Source organism: Triticum dicoccoides, chromosome 3B (assembly GCF_002162155.2).
Source record: "Triticum dicoccoides isolate Atlit2015 ecotype Zavitan chromosome 3B, WEW_v2.0, whole genome shotgun sequence".
In the NCBI taxonomy this organism is placed as follows: Eukaryota; Viridiplantae; Streptophyta; class Magnoliopsida; order Poales; family Poaceae; genus Triticum; species Triticum dicoccoides.
The window spans coordinates 259,979,741-259,995,731 of record NC_041385.1 but is presented as its reverse complement, the minus strand read 5'-3'; positions in this window follow the sequence as shown (position 1 = coordinate 259,995,731).

Sequence of the window (15,991 nt, the reverse complement as noted above, 5' to 3'; positions counted from 1 at the left end):
TCTCATGAAGGTTTCCTACTCGGTTATGGCTCAAACTCTCACACCTACCGTGTCTACAACAATTTCACCCAGAAGGTTGAAGAGACGGTATATGTGAAGTTTGATGAATCTAACGGCTCGCAAGTAGAGCAATTGCCAATTGATGTAGCTGACAAAGATCCTTCGGAAGCAATACAAGACCTGTCTATTAGCAAGATTCGTCCAACGGAGGTGAAGGAGAGTACCTCGTCCGTCCAAGTGGAAGCTTCTACCTCACGACAAGGTGAACCACGAGTAGACTTGGAGGCATCCACAAGTGGAATGCATCAAGATGATGGGAACGAGGATGTACAACAATATGAACCTCATTGACCTCCTTCTCCACCTCCACGAGAGAACAACAACGCCAACGCCAGCGAAGAAAGACAAGAAGAAGAACAAGACAATGAAGAGTATGTTCCACCCCAACCCAAACAAAAGCTCTCACGAGTTCGAGCAAGAGTCTCAAGAGATCATCCCGTCAAACAAATCATTGATGATATCCAAACCGGGAGAATTACTCGCTCTAATACTCATTTGGCTAATTTTTGTGAACATTAATCACTCATTTCTAGTATTGAACCTATGAAGGTTGAAGAAGCGCTTGATGATCCAGACTGGGTGAACTCCATGCATGAAGAGCTACACAACTTTGAGAGGAACCAAGTGTGGACCTTGGTAGAAGAGCCGGACAACAACCAAAATATTGGTACCAAATTGGTGTTTCGAAATAAGCAATATGAAGATGGACAAGTTGTACGCAACAAGGCCCGTCTCGCCGCACAAGGCTACACTCAAGTCGAAGATATGGACTATGGTGAGACATATGCCCCCGTTACTAGATTTGAATCCATTTGTATCTTACTTGCTTATGCCAATCATCATGATATCACATTGTATCAAATGGACATTAAAAGTTCCTTTCTTAATAATGAAATTGAGGAGGAAGTTTATGTTAAACAACTTCCCGGCTTTGTTAATCCTAAGAAACCTGACCATGTTTACAAACTTCACAAGGCTCTTTATGGTCTTAAACAAGCTCCTAGAGCGTGGTATGAATGCTTGACTAAGTTCCTTATTGAAAAAGGATTTGAGATTGGAAAAATTGATTCTACACTTTTTACTAAAAGGGTTAATGGTGAATTATTTATGTGCCAAATTTATGTGGATGATATCATATTTGGTTCGATTAACCCTCATTTTGGTGAAAAGTTTGGAAGGCTAATGTCGCAGAAGTTTGAGATGTCTATGATGAGTGAACTAAGGAGGGTACCTTTGTTACTCAAACAAAGTATACCAAGGACTTATTCAAGAAGTTCAACATGCAAGAATACAAAGGTATGAATACACCCATGCCTATTAGTGGAAATCTTGACTTGACTAAGGAGGGCGAACCGGTTGACCAAAAGGTTTACCAATCTATGATTGCGTAAGTGCATCTAGTGCCCCTTAGTGATTTTGGTGTATTGAAGACTTATAGGTTAAGGGACTAATGTGTTTGTGAGTGTACACATGTCTATAAGTCTATGAGGAGTTTGATATTTACAGTGAAAGTCGACCCCTAAAAATGAATGTCTTCAACTGAGGACTTTGGCTTTCTGAATACTTTGAAAGTGAAGAAGTTGGTGTGACCGTGAAGACTTGATATTCATGCAAGGAACATGAAGCGTGAAGACTTTTGTTTTCGTAGTTACATTTTCTCTTTCTTGACTCATAGGAAACACCATAGTGTTAAAGGGGGTCGAGGAAAAACTAAGGAAAAGTTTCCAAGTGATGCTCATCTCAAAATCCTACACCTACCAATCCTTTCGAGTGAAGCCATTGGAAATCTCATACAGTTCAGCCAATTTCTTCAGTGACAAAGACAAAGTTCTTCTCATCTCTGAGGAATTTGTTCTGACTGAGGAGTTAGGAATTCACCAGTGCGGATTGCCTACAAGTGAGGAACATGATAGCCCTAAGGAATTTAAACCTCAAATTTCCAACCGTTGTTGTGTTATGCGCCAGCTGTCCCAAAATATCTACCCACCTAACGGTCATATCATTGAAGGGCATTTATGTCTTATCATGTCGGGCTGCTCCCTAGGCTATAAATAGCCGCCCCCTACAACCACTAGCTGGTTGGCTGCTCCAAGAGAAACTGACACTTGTCATTGAGAGCTTCCCATCCTCCGAGGACTTTCAGCGAAAATCATCAAGTGAGGAAAACCCAAACCCAAACACCTACAAACCCAAAGTGATTGAGCATCACTGAAGAAATTGTTCCTGTGTGGATCCGACGCTTGTTACCTTTGAAGTTTGTGCATCTTCAAGACGGTTAGGCGTCATTGTCTAGAGCATCCAAGAGGAAATTGTGGATCACCGAGTGACCGAGTTTGTGAAGGTTTGGAAGTCACCTAAAGACTTACCACGAGTGATTGGGTGAGGTCTGTGTGACCTTAGCTCAAGGAGAATACGGTGAGGACTATGTGTCTGGGACTGTGTGTCCTCAGGTTTAAATACCTAGCCGCTCCAACCAGACGTACAACTGTCACAACAGTTGGAACTGTTCTACCAAATCACTGTCTCCATTGAGCTAACTGGTTCTATTTCCTCAACCCTTTCATTTCCTCATTATTGTGTTGTGTACTTGATAATTACTGTTTGAAGACTTTGACTGAAGACTTTCTCAATTTCCTTAGTTCAATTTCTTCAGTCAGTTTGTCTTCAGCCTGCTTATCCTGTGCTACGCTTTCTGTACTCTGGGTTTGCTTTCATTTCATCATGATGTCTATGCGTCTGTTCTGTTATGTATGCATCTGAGTACTTATTCCACTGCTAGTAGTTCTTTACTTAGGAATTTCCTCACCTTGAAATTCCTCAGTGAAGAATTCATAAAAATCGCCTATTTACCCCCCTCTAGTCGACTTAACGCACTTTCAATTGGTATCAGAGCAAGGTACTCCCTTGTTCTGTGTGATTTTAGTTTAATCGTCTGGAGTTTTAGTTATGTCGACTGCAGGTATGATCAATGTCTCTGCTGGGTGTCCTACCTTTGATGGGACAGACTACCCCTACTGGAATAATGAGATGCACATGCATCTTGAGGCAATTGACAACGATCTCCGGTACGTTGTGGAAAATGGCGTTCCCTCTGTCACTCCTACCATCAACTCTACTGATGTGAAGAGATTCAAGCAACTCGTCTCTCAAGCGAAGAACATCATATGTGGTCATCTGAGCAAATGGCAGTCTGGCATAGTGAGTGCTTTGGAGACAGCAAAGCTTATCTGGAGTCAATGAAGGAGTCTCAACACAGCGTTACTCTTGAGTTGACGCTCTTCGCAATCTCTTCAATCGCTTCAAAAGACTCAACAATGAAAATGTTCAGCAAAAATTTGATCGCCTCACAGACATTTCAAATGAGCTTCAAGCACTTGGTGCCACTGACATCACCGATCATGAGGTGGTGAAGAAATTGCTTCGTTCGCTTGATTCCTCATTTGACACCCTTGCACTGATGATACAAGAACGTGGAGACTACAAGTCACTTGATCTCTCTGATATCCTCGGGAGGCTAAACACTCATGAGTTCCGGCTTGCTGAGAAGAGAGATCTCTATGGACCGAGCTATGGAAGATCACGCGCTCTGAAGGCCAAGGCAGTATCTGAATCTGAAGGTGAGGATTCTGGTAGCAGCCTTGGTGATCCTGAAGAACTGAGCTAGGAGCTAGCAATGCTTGTGAGGAAATTCCAGAAGTTCTCAAGACGTGTTCACTTTGGTAAATCCTCAAGAAATGATGACATGAGATCATATTCCTCATCCCGTGCCTACAAGAAGAGAACTTGCCACAAATGCAAGAAACCTAGTCACTACATTCAAGATTTTCCTTAATGGGAAAAGGAATCAAAGAAGAATAAATACAAGGATTACAGTTCTGATGATTCAAAGAAGAAGAAATCTTCAAAGTCCTCATCATCAAAATCCTTGAAGTCTTCATCTCACAAGAAGAGCAGCTCCAAGAAGGCTCGGGCATTCATTGGCAAGGAAATGGACTCTGAGGTTGAATATGAGGAAAATGAGGAAGAGGAGGCATCTAAGGAGTCAGAATCTGGTGTGGCGAGCCTAGCCCTCGCTACTGCATTCGTCAGCAAGTCCATCTTCAACACTGAGGAGAATGACTTCTCCAACAGGGCTGACGATGATGATGATGATGGCTACGCTCCCACCTATTGCTTCATGGCAAAGGGTTCCAAGGTACTCAAATACCCCTCCTCTGAATCAAGTGAGGATGAATCTGATGAAAAGCTCAAGCCTAGCTACTCTAAACTTGCTAAAATTGCTGTAAAACAACAAAAGGCTTTTGAAAAGGTTCAGAATATGCTAGACAAGAGTGATGATATGCTGGGTGAAGAAATGGATCACACTAAAACTTTGACTGAAAATCTTCAAAGACTTCAGTCCAAGTTTGATAGCCTTCAGAGTCATCGTAACACTCTCTTATCTGATCATGAGAAGCTTTCTTATGAATTTCTTCAAAGAAATCAAGATCTTGAGAAGGTAAGGGTGAGTTATGAAGATCTTCTGAAGGAGCTAGATTCATTACTTGCTCAACAGATCAGCGCTGCTCAGGAAGAATTCATTCCTCAATGTTTGAAGTGCAATGAACGTGAATCTACTAATTCTTCACCTAAAAGTTCAAATGCTTCTATTGCTGCAAATTCTTCACCTGTCTCTACTATCACTAATTCCTCATCTGAGGATACTGCTAGTATCACTGACAATGCAGGGCTGAAGGAATTGTATATGACAGGCATGTACAAAAGCCTCAAAGGGCATCAGGCACTCTGTGATGTTCCTAAAAAGCAGATCCTCAACAGGAACCCTAGAAAAGAGGGCATTGCCTTTGATAGGAAACTCAATGCTAATGGAACATACTGGAAGCCTATGCAGTATCCCAAAACCTCATGGGTTGCTGCAAAGGGACCTCCAGTAGATCCATCCACTTTATCTGGTTTTACATGTGAATCTCCATATTCTTCTGATGAGTCATTTGACTCCAACTATAAGCTATTCAAGAATCAGAATGGTGAAGTATTTGCTAGATATGTTGGCACTAACTGCAGGAATGGTTCCCCTATGAAGAAAATCTGGGTTCCCAAAAGGTGCCTTGAAAGTCTTCAGGTGAATGTCATCATGACACCACCTATGAAGAATAGGAACCCTAGATCAAATTCTTCATACTTCCCAAAGTCTTCATATGGACCAAGTCCTCATATGTACCACATTCCTCACTTGGATCAAATTCCTCATATGGATCAAAGTCCTCATATGAACATCATCGTGCTAACACTTCTGTTTCGTAGGGAAGATCTAAGGGCTATGAATATGTGCATTATTCTTCAAACAATTATGTTCACAAATCCTCAAAGAATTTCTCTGCTTATTCATATGCTTACCCTAACCCCCTCCTGTGTGAAATGAAGTGGATTGGCATCTATGCCACCTTTCTCTTATGGACCTCGCAGAATGATGAACTCTTTGCCACCCCTCCAGATGTGGGTGGTGAAGAAAAAGAACTAATCTCTTATGCAGGGTCAGGTCTCCAGACGAACTTAAACGTCTAAAGAATTTGCTGGAGACCTGAATATGCTTGAAAGGACGCAAGCTAATCATGAAGAAATGGATTTTCATTTCTCACGTCCTCATATTGTTTTATCTGTTTTATTGTGTGATGAAATTGATCTGATGAATTTGATGTCATATTCTTCACTGATGAAGTATATGAGTTCGTAAGCTGCACTAATTCATCTGCAGGATGATCAACCCAAAGCCACTGAGTGGGTCCTCGATAGTGGATGTACAAATCACATGACTAGTGACAAGAACTTATTGATGGATGCTCCCTTATCTCCATTGCATCTGAAGCATATCACCTACGCTGACAAAGGCAACAACAAGGTATTGGGTCTTGGTAAGGTTGCGATGTCAAAGGATCAACACATGGACAAAGTCAAGCTTGTCGAGTCCTTAGGATTCAAGCTCATGTCAGTCTCAATGCTTTGTGATCTTGATATGGTTGTTATCTTTGGCAAGTATTGTTGTGTTGAGATCATGGAAGCTGACCATTCCAAAGTCTTCGAAGGCTTTAGGAGAGGAGATCTGTATATTGTTGATTTCTCTATAGGACCACAACCTGCCACATGTCTACTTGCAAAAGCTTTAGAAGGCTGGCTATGGCATCGACGACTTGGTCATGCTGGCGTGAGGAACTTGCACACTATCGCGAAAAAAACATGTCATTGGCATCAAGCATGTCAAATTCCTCAAGGATCACCTGTGTGGAGCCTATGAAGCTGGAAAGATGACCAAGCATCCCGCAAAGACTATCATGACTACCACTCGTCCATTTGAATTGCTTCACATGGATCTCTTTGGCCCTAATCATTATTCCTCATTCACCAATGAAGCATCTTTATATGGCTTTGTTATTGTTGATGATTATTCTCGTTACACATGGGTGCATATCGTCACTTACAAACGTGAAGTGAAGGAAGTCTTCAAACGTTTTTGCTCGAGGGCTTCATCCAACTTTGGTGTGAAGATCAAGCACATCAGAAGTGACAATGGAACTGAGTTCAAGAACACCGGTCTTGATGACTATCTTGATGAACTTGGTATTACTCATGAGTTATCTGCTCCTTATACTCCTCAACAGAATGGCGTCGTGGAGCGCAAGAATCAGACTCTTGTTGAGACGGCTTGCACTATGCTTGACGAATACAAGACGCTTAGCCACTTCTAAATTGAGGCAATTGATACTGCGTGCCACATCATCAACAGGGTATATCTTCACAAATTCTTCAAAAAGACCTCATACGAACTCCTCACTAACAAGAACCCAATGTGAGTTATTTCAAAGTCTTCGGTGCTAAATGCTGGATTAGAGATCCTCATCACAATTCTAAATTTGCACCGAAAGCACATGAAGGTTTTATGCTTGGTTACGGAAAGGACTCGCACACCTACAGAGTCTTCAACAACTTTCTTCACAAGGTTGTTGAAACTATAGATGTGCAGTTCGATGAAACTAATGGCTCACAAAGAGAGAACCTACCTCTTATGCTAGACGAAAAGTCACCTGAGGAAAACATCAAGTTCAAGGCTAGTGAGGATGTCATTCCTACTGAAGAATCTGCTGAAGAAGTCATTCCAGAATGTGAAGAACATCATGCTCGTGCACCTGAAGAAAATGCTGAGCAAATTCCTCGTCGTCAACAAGCTCATCCTCGCGTCGCAAATGAAGTGCAGATTGAGAAAATCATCAGCGACATCAACGCACCAGGTCCTCTCACACGCTCAAAAGCTTCACATTTGTCTAACTGTAAGTGCATCTAGTGCCCCTTAGTGATTTTGGTGTATTTAAGACTTATAGGTTAAGGGACTGATGCGTTTGTAAGTGTACACAGGTCTATAAGTCTATGAGGAGTTTGATATTTACAGAGAAATTCGACCCCTAAAAATGAAGTTCTTCGACTGAAGACTTTGATATTCTGAAGACTTTCTGAAGACTTTGAAAGTGAAGAAATTGGTGTGACCTTGAAGACTTGGTAATCATTTGAGGAACATGAAGCGTGAAGACCTTTTGTTTTCGTAGTTTCATTTTCTCTTTCTTGAGTCCTAGGAAACACCGTACTGTTAAAGGGGGTCGAGGAAATACTAAGGAAAAATTTCCATGTGATGCTCAACTCAAAATCCTACACCTACCAATCCCTTCGAGTGAAGCCATTGGAAATCTCATACAGTTCAGTCAATTTCTTCAGTGACAGAGACGCAATTCTTCTAGTCACTGAGGACTTTGCTCTAACTAAGGAGTTAGGAATTCACCAGTGCGAATTGCCTACACAGTGAGGAACATGATAGCCCTGAGGAATTTGAGAGTCAAATTTCCGACCGTTGTTGTGCTGCGCGCCGGCTGTCCCAAAATATCTTATCCACCTAACGGTCATATCATTGAAGGGCATTTATGTCTTATCATGTCGGGCTGCTCCCCAGGCTATAAATAGCCGCCCCCTACAACCACTAGCTGGTTGGCTGCTCCGAGAGAACTTGACACTTGTCATTTGAGAGCAACCCATCCTCTCAGGACTTTGAGCGAAAATCATCAAGTGAGGAAAATCCAAAACCAAACCCCCACAAACCCAAGTGATTGAGCATAACTGAAGAAATTGATCCTGCGTAGATCCGACGCTTGTTACCTTTGAAGACTGTGCTTCTTCCAGACGGTTAGGCGTCACGGTCTAGAGCATCCAAGAGGAATTGTGGATCACCGAGTGACCAAGTCTGTGAAGGTTTGGAAGTCGCCTGAAGACTTACCACGAGTTATTGGACGAGGCCTGCGTGGCCTTAGTTCAAGGAGAATACAGTGAGGACTGGGTGTCCTGATTGCGGCTCAACGACTGGGTGTCCGGGACTGCATGTCCTCGAGTTTAAATACTCAGCCGCTCCAACCAGACATACAACTGAGATAGCAGTTGGAACTGGTCTACCAAATAATTGTCTTCACCAACTAACTGGTTCTATTTCCTCAACCCTTTCATTTCCTCATTACTGTGTTGAGTGCTTGTTCATATCTGTGCTTGAAGACTTTACTGAAGACTTTCTCAATTTCCTCAGTTCAATTTCTTCAGTCTGTTTGTCTTTGTCTTGTGTTATCCTGTGATTACGCTTTCTGTACTCTGTGCTTGTCTTCATTTCATCATGATGACCATGCTTGTATTCTGTTAGGCTTACTTCTGAGTACTTATTCCGCTGCTAGTAGTTCTTCAGTAAGGAATTTCCTCACCAGCAAATTCCTCAGTGAAGAATTCATAAAAATCACCTATTCATCCCCCTCTAGTCGATATAATGCACTTTCAATTGGTATCAGAGCAAGGTACTCCCTTGTTCTATGTGATTTTGGTTTAACCGCCTAGAGTTTTAGTTATGTCGACCGCAGGTATGATCAAGGTCTCGGCTGGGTGTCCTACCTTTGATGGGACGGACTACCCCTACTGGAAAAACAAGATGCGAATGCATCTTGAGGCAATTGACAACGATCTTTGGTATGTTGTGGAAAATGGTGTTCCCTCTGTCTCACCCTCACTGAACGCTACCGATGTGAAGAGATTCAAGCAACTCGATTCTCAAGCGAAGAATATCATATGTGGCCATCTGAGTAAAGGACAGTATGGAAGAGTGAGTGCTTCGGAAACTGCTAAGCTTATCTGGGATAGGCTGTCCAAAGTGAATGAAGGAGTCTCAACTCAGCATGACTCTCGAGTTGATGTTCTTCGGAATCTCTTCAACCGCTTCAAAAGACTCGACAATGAAAATGTTCAACAAACCTTTGATCGCCTCACTAACATCACTGACCATGAAGTGGTGAAGAAACTGTTGAGATCGCTTGATTCCTCATTTGATACTCTGGGACTAATGATACAAGAATGTGCTGACTACAAGTCTCTTGATCCTGCCGATATCCTCGAAAGGCTAAATACTCACGAGTTCCAGCTTGCTGAAAAGAGAGATCTCTATGGTTCAAGCTATGGCAAACCACGTGCCCTGAAGGCCAAGGCTGTATCTGACTCCGAATGTGAGGATTCTGGTAGTACCCTTGGTGATCCTGAAGAATTGAGCCAGGAGCTAGCACTGCTCGTGAAGAAATTCCAGAAGTTCTCAAGACGTGGTCGCTTTGGAAAATCCTCAAGAAGCAGTGATTCCTCATCCAGTGACTATAAGAGAAGGCTGTGCCACAAATGCAAGAAACCTGGTCACTATATTCAAGATTGTCCTCAATGGGAAAAGGAAATGAAGAAGAAGAAATACAAGGATTACAGTTCTGATGATGCGAAGAAGAAGAAGAAATTGTCAAAATCTTTGTCATCAAAATCCTCGAAGTCTTCATCTCACAAGAAGAGCAGCTCCAAGAAGGCTCGGGCATTCATTGGCAAGGAAATGGACTCTGAAGCTGAATCTGAGGCAAATGATGAAGAGGAGGCGTCTGAAGAATCTAAATCTGGTGTGGCGAGTCTGGCCTTCGCTACTGCTTTCGTCAGCAAGTCCATCTTCAACTCTGAAGAAATTGACCCCACCGACAGGCCTGATGAAGATAATGATGGCTACGCTCCCACCTATTGCTTCATGGCGAAAGGTGCAAAGGTACTCAAATACAACTCCTCTGAATCTAGTGAAAATGAATCTGATGAGGATCTCAAGCCCAGCTACTCTAAACTTGCTAAGATTGCTGTAAAACAACAACGGGCTTTTGAAAAGGTTCAAAACATGCTAGACAAAAGTGATGATATGTTGGGTGAAGAAATGGATCGCACTAAAGCCCTGACTGAAAATCTTCAGAGACTTCAGTCTAGGTTTGATAACCTTGAAAGTCATCATAACACTCCCTTATCTGATCATGAGAAACTCTCTTATGAATTTCTTCAAGAAAAGCAAGATCACGAGAAGCTTTCTTCTGAATCTCTTCAAAGAAAGGAAGATCTTGAAAAGCTAAGAGTGTGTTATGAAGATCTTCAAAAGGAGCGCGATTCATTACTAGCTCAACAAATCAATGCTTCTTAGGAAGAATTTGTTCCTCCATGCTTAAAGTGCATTGAACGTGAATCTGCTAATTCTTCACCTGAATGTTCAAATGCTTCAACTGTTACAAATTCCTCATCTGCCTCTGCTATCACTAATTCCTCATCTAAGGACATTGCTAGTATCACTGACAATGCAGGGCTGAAGGAATTGTACATGACAGGCATGTACAAAAGCCTCAAAGGGCATCAGACTCTTTGTGATGTGCTTAAAAAGCAGATCCTCAACAGAAACCCTAGGAAAGAGGGTATTGCCTTTGAGAGGAAACTCAATGCTGATGGAACATATTGGAAGCCTGAGCAGTACCCCAAAACCTCATGGGTTGCTGCAAAGGGACCTCCAGTTGATCCATCTATCTTATCTGGCTTTACATGTGAATCTCCTCATTCTTCTGATGAGTCATTTGACTCCAACTACAAACTGTTCAAAAATTAGAATGGTGAAGTATTTGCTAGATATGTTGGCACTAACTGCAGGAACGGTTCCCCTATGAAGAAAATCTGGGTTCCCAAAAGTTATGTTGAAAGTCTTCAGGTGAATGTCCTCAAGACACCACCTGTGAAGAACAGGAACCCCAGATCAAATTCTTCATATGGACCAAATTCTTCATATGGATTCAAGTCCTCATACAGACCAAATTCCTCACATGGATCAAATTCCTCAAAAGGATCAAAGTCCTCATATGATTACCATCGTGCTAACAACTCTGTGTCGCAGGGTAGAGCTAAGGGCTATGAATATGTGCATTATTCTTCAAATCATTATGTTCATAAGTCCTCGAAGAATTTCTCTGCTTATTCATATGCTTACGCTAACCCCTCTTATGTGAAACGAAATGGTTTGGCATCTTTGCCACCTTTCTCATATGGTGCTCGCATTGTGATGAACTCTTTGCCACCCCTTTAGATGTGGGTGGTGAAGAAAAGGAACTAATCTCTTTTGCAGGGTCAGGTCTCCAGACGTGCTTTAACGTCTGAAGAATTTGCTGGGGACCTGACAAAAATGCCTGAAAGGACGCAGGCGAATCATGATGAAATGAACCTTCATTTCACACGTCCTCATACTGCTATATCTGTTTACTGCTTGATGAAATTCATCTGATGAAATTGATGTCATATTCTTCACTGATGAAGCATATGAGATTGTAAGTTACACTAATTCATCTGCAGGATGATCAACCCAAAACTACTGAATGGGTCCTCGATAGTGGATGTACAAATCACATGACTGGTGACAAGAATCTATTGATGGATGCTCCCTTATCACCGTCACATATGAAGCATATCATATTTGCTGACAAAGGCAAAAGTCAGGTATTGGGTCTTGGTAAGGTTGCAATCTCTAAGGATAAACACATGGACAAAGTCATGCTTGTTGAGTCCTTAGGATACAACCTCATGTCAGTCTCAATGCTTTGTGATCTTGATATGGCTGTTGTCTTTGGCAAGTATCGCTGTGTTGTGATTATGGAAGCTGAGAATTCCAAAGTCTTCGAAGGCTTTAGGAGAGGAGACCTGTATATTGTTGATTTCTCTACAGGACCACAACCAGCCGTGTGTCTACTTGCAAAAGCTTCAGAAGGCTGGCTATGGCATCGACGACTTGGTCACGCAGCCATGAGGAATTTGCACACGCTTGCGAAGAAGAAGCATGTCATTGGCATTGAGAATGTCAAATTCCTTAAGGATCACTTATGCGGAGCCTGTGAAGCCGGAAAAATGACCAAGGCCAAGCATCCAGCAAAGACTATCATGACCACTAATCGTCCATTCGAATTGCTTCATATGGACCTCTTCGGACCTAATCATTACTCAGCAGTCACTAATGATGCATCTCTCTATGGTTTTGTCATTGTTGATGATTACTCTCGATATACATGGGTACACATTGTTACTTACAAACATGAAGTGCAGGAAGTCTTCAAACGATTTTCCTCGAGGGCTTCAACCAACTTTGGTGTGAAGATCAAGCACATCAGAAGTGACAATGGAACTGAGTTCAAGAATTCCGGTCTTGATGCCTATCTTGATGAACTTGGTATTACTCATGAGTTATCTGCTCCCTATACTCCTCAGCAAAATGGCGTCGTGGAGCACAAGAACAGAACTCTTGTTGATATGGCTCGCACTATGCTTGATGAATACAAAACGCCTCAGCATTTTTGGATTGATGCAATTGATATTGCGTGACACATCATCAACAGAGTATATCTTCACAAATTCTTCAAGAAGACGGCCTATGAACTCCTCACTGACAAGAAACCCAATGTGAGTTATTTCAAAGTCTTCGGTGCTAAATGTTGGATTAGAGATCCTCACCACAATTCTAAATTCGCACCGAAAGCACATGAAGGTTTTATGGTTGGTTACGGAAAGGACTCGCACACCTACAGAGTCTTCAACATTGTTCTTCACAAGATTGTTGACACTGTAGATGTGCGGTTCGATGAAACTAATGGCTCGCAAAGAGAGCACCTACCTTCTGTGTTAGATGAACCAGCACCTGAGGATTCTATCAAGTTCAAGGCAACTGAGGATGTCATTCCTACTGAAGAATCTGCTGAAGAATTCATTCCAGTTCATGAAGAACGTCGAGCTGATGCACCTGAAGAAAATACTGAAGAAAATGGTGCTGAAGAAAATGCTGATCAAATTCCTCAGCGACAACCAGCTCATCCTCCCGTTGCAAAAGAAGTGCAAGTGGAGAAGATCATCGATGACATTAGAGCACCAGGTCCTCTCACACGCTCAAAAGCTTCACATTTATCTAACTTTTGTGGGCACTATGCTTTTGTCTCTATCATAGAGCCCACTAAGGTAGATGAAGCATTTCTGGAGCCGGAGTGGATTCAGGCTATGCAAGAAGAATTACATCAGTTCGAGCTTAACAATGTCTGGGAACTGGTCAATCGCCCAGATCCTCGCAAGCATAATATCATTGGCACAAAGTGGATCTACCGCAACAAGCAAGATGAAAATGGCCTTGTGGTGAGGAATAAGGCACGACTTGTAGCTCAAGGCTACACACAGGTTGAAGGAATTGATTTCGATGAAACTTTTGCACCTGTTGCTAGACTTGAGGCTATTCGCATATTACTTGCTTATGCTAACCATCATGATATCATCTTATATCAAATGGATGTGAAAAGTAAATTCCTCAATGGTAAGCTTGAGGAAGAAGTATATGTTGCTCAACCCCCAGGTTTTGAAGATCCAAAGAATCCTGACAAAGTCTTCAGACTTAATAAGGCCCTCTATGGCCTCAAGCAAGCCCCTCGGGCGTGGTATGATACATTGAAGGAATTCTTCGTGAAGAATGGCTTCACACTCGGTTCACTCGACCCTACTCTCTTTACTAAATCTTATGATGGTGAACTGTTTGTGTGCCAAATATATGTTGATGATATTATCTTTGGCTATACTGACCAACGTTATAGTGATGAATTTGCCTATATGATGAGTGAAGAATAGCAAATGTCTATGATGGGAGAGTTGAAATTCTTCTTAGGTCTTCAAATTCGTCAGCAGCGCAATGGCATATTCATATCTCAGGACAAATACCTCAAAGATGTACTGAGGAAATTCGGCATGCAAGATTGCAAAGGCGTCAAAAATTCCTATGCCCACAAATGGCCATCTATGCACTGATGAAAATGGTATTGACTTCGATCACAAGGTATACCGCTCCATGATTGGTTCTTTATTGTACTTATGTGCATCTAGGCCAGATATAATGCTTAGTGTTTGCATGTGTGCCCGATTTCAAGCTGCACCGAGGGAATCACACCATAAGGCTGTGAAGCATATTCTTCGATATCTAGCTCACACACCAACACTAGGATTATGGTACCCCAAGGGCTCTGCTTTTGATCTCATTGGATATTCTGACTCTGACTATGCTGGTGATCGTGTGGACCGCAAGTCAACATCTGGCACTTGTCATTTCCTCGAACGATCTTTGGTCTGTTGGTCCTCGAAGAAACAGAACTACGTATCACTGTCTACTGCTGAAGCTGAATACATTGCTGCTGGCTCTTGCTGTGCTCAACTGCTTTGGATGAAGCAAACCCTCAAGGACTATGGCATCAACGTGAAGAATGTGCCTCTCCTCTGCGACAATGAGAGTGCCATCAAGATTGCTCACAACCCAGTTCAGCACTCGAAGACAAAGCACATTCAGATTCGTCATCATTTTCTTCGTGATCATGTGTTGAAGGGAGACATCTCCATCGAGCACGTGAAGACTGAAGAACAGCTAGCTGATATCTTCACTAAGCCCTTGGATTATAAGAGATTTAGCAAGTTGCGGTGTGAGCTAAATATCTTAGAATCTTCGTATGTTCTTTGAAAAGGACACACATCCTAACACTTATGCAAAATTGATGACTTAGATGTGCAACACATGAAGAAACGTTTTTCTTCAATCAATGAAGAATAACACTCTAAGTGTGAAGAAATTAATGAAGAATTTGATTCTCAGAACCCTACGACAATTGTACGCGGTGTCTGAAATCATCATTCTTATACGGTGGGTCACGCCACCACAAAAGTTGAAAATCTTCAATTTAAGTTTTCCCTCAATTTTGAAATTCTTCAGTTTTTCAAATTCTTTAACTTTGCAAAATCTTCACTGTTTCCGTCGTTTTTCTTCATTGGCTATACATATATATGAGTTTATGTCCTCTACAGCATTCACTTATGGCTATTTCTTCAAGTTGCATTTTTCTGCTAAGTGAATGTGATCGGACCCTTCCCCCTCTATGCTATACTCAACCCAATCTATTCACAAATTCTTCATGTGCATTCTAATTGAAACTCGTTCAAAGTCTTCAATGTGTCCTTGTCAGCTGAAGAAATTGCGAACGAAACTTTAAAACAAATCTTATCCAGATTTTCGGTTTTACCGCTCAAACCGTTCCTCATCCCATGATGCATTATTTTATTCACCCACGATCTTACATCTCATCTACACAGTACGTGGGTGACACATGTCGCGTGAAGGAGAAAGGGCAGGGGCATATTCGTCCCAAAATCTTCGGGCGAACAGTTTTTCACCGTGACTATAAATACCCCTCTCCCCTTCCTCACTTCATTTACTCCGCTCGGTCGCTATCTCTCACTCAAGCTCCTCAAACCCTAGCGCCGCCGCTACTCCATCGTCACCGGTGAGGAAGAGCTTCGCTGCCTCGACCTCGTCGCCGTCGTACTCGCGCCGGTTGCGGAAATCTTTACTCCGCCGCCGCCGTAGCTGTCTTCCTCTGCCAAGTTAGGGCGTGGGAGATCTAACCTGACGAACTTCACATCCGTTCTTCTCAGTTCGTCGTGTTCTTCACTTCGGGTAATTAAAAGTTACCTTTAT